Below are 1,428 nucleotides of genomic sequence, written 5' to 3' on the forward strand. Positions count from 1 at the left end.
GGATTGCTTGTAATAAAGATTTCAATGCAAAAGGAAAGGCAGTAGAGCTGACTATTTCTGTCAATGGTAAGTTTGTGATCATGTAAGAAAAGTAGTTTAAATGTTTTGCCACTTGCTTGAGCAACTTAATATATAAATCTAGAAGTAAATGCAAAAGTAAAAAGCATTGAATAATGTGTTGCTTATATTTATTGAGTTTAAACATGTCTGTGAAGGATTGTATTACTGTACTGTGTAAAAAAAAGAATCACAATGTTGAAAAAGCATTTTCAGTGACAATGTTTGGATTTGAAATCAAAATAATGGATAAATGTTGTGTTTGTGGTAAACAGCCACGGATCAGTAGCGGACTCCTGTGTGAAAGCTGCTTCTCCTCTCACAAGAGTCACCTAAGAGGGGAATTAACCCCATTTTCAAAAATGAAATTCAGGCCCTGAATAAATGTCTAAAAATCCTGATTGGAGTATCAATATAAATAGTTATAAATGATAAAAAGAAGGCTTTAAAAAGATGGTATCGGTGATCGTATCGGCAGATACTGCTTTCTGTGATCGTGATCGGCCTCAAAAACCCTGATCGGAGCACCCCTATAAAATATAATTGATTACTTTTAGATTATGAGGTGAAATATGACCGAATCCTACATGATGATGAAAACAATGGTACTAAGACCAGCTGGTCATACTTGAATAAGTCTTAATGGATTATATTCCTCAGCAATCATGCAACATAAAGCTAGAACTGCTGAAACACTGTTTATCAAAGCACCTGCCCTACACCCTTCACCTGATCATGATCTGCAGTGCTGGAGCAGCAGGAGGATTCTGCATTAGCCAGCACACTGCTAGATGATGCGGACTAATGTCAAACCAGCCATCTAAGACAAATAACAATCACCTCTGTGGAGTTCATTCTTCTAAATTCAAAACAGAGACGAATCTGCTGCTAGTAAAAACCAGCTCCAGTATGTCAACTGTGATATAACGTTAAACGTTTGTAAACATGTCATTCCTGTAAACAGCTGTACAAATCCAGACTCAGCAATAAGACATAATATATTGCACTGTTGTGTACCTGTTTTGTGCAGCAGTATCACAGGAGAAATATCTTGTGCTTCTTCAAGTCCCGTTGCTTACGTCTGTGTTGTTTGAGAGTTACTACAGCTGCAGTGGTGACTGTGCGTTTGAGCGCGTACAGCGCCCCCTACTGCTGTGGGGCGCTGCTGCTTTCAATTAAGCTTTTATGAATCTCTCTGTTTTGAATCAGTGTTTCGGAGCTTGGTTCAAACCGGTTCAAACTCGCGAGAGGTTCAGCAAACGAGGCTTCGGACGTCATACTGTTTTGACCTTTAGTTTCAAAACATTTAAAAATCCAACATTTTTTTTGTTTATTGTCTCTCGTTCTTGTAAATGTTGTGTACTTTTTTTC

General features: G+C 38.0%; 1 protein-coding gene across 2 annotated transcripts in view; it reads right to left on the reverse strand.

Moving 5' to 3' along the window:
- The window catches only part of LOC107684966 (ankyrin repeat domain-containing protein 46-like), a 6,803-nt gene extending 5,659 nt beyond the window's left edge, over positions 1-1,144 (reverse strand). For both annotated transcript variants that reach the window (XR_001633913.1, XM_016481359.1), the window contains exon 1: positions 1,075-1,144. The gene's annotated coding sequence lies outside the window, so the exon portion shown is untranslated. The remainder of the gene's footprint in view (positions 1-1,074) is intronic.
- Positions 1,145-1,428: the final 284 nt, after the last annotated feature.

The sequence above is a fragment of the Sinocyclocheilus anshuiensis genome, unplaced genomic scaffold, assembly GCF_001515605.1.
Source record: "Sinocyclocheilus anshuiensis isolate Anshui unplaced genomic scaffold, SAMN03320099.WGS_v1.1 scaffold49, whole genome shotgun sequence".
Classification (NCBI taxonomy): Eukaryota; Metazoa; Chordata; class Actinopteri; order Cypriniformes; family Cyprinidae; genus Sinocyclocheilus; species Sinocyclocheilus anshuiensis.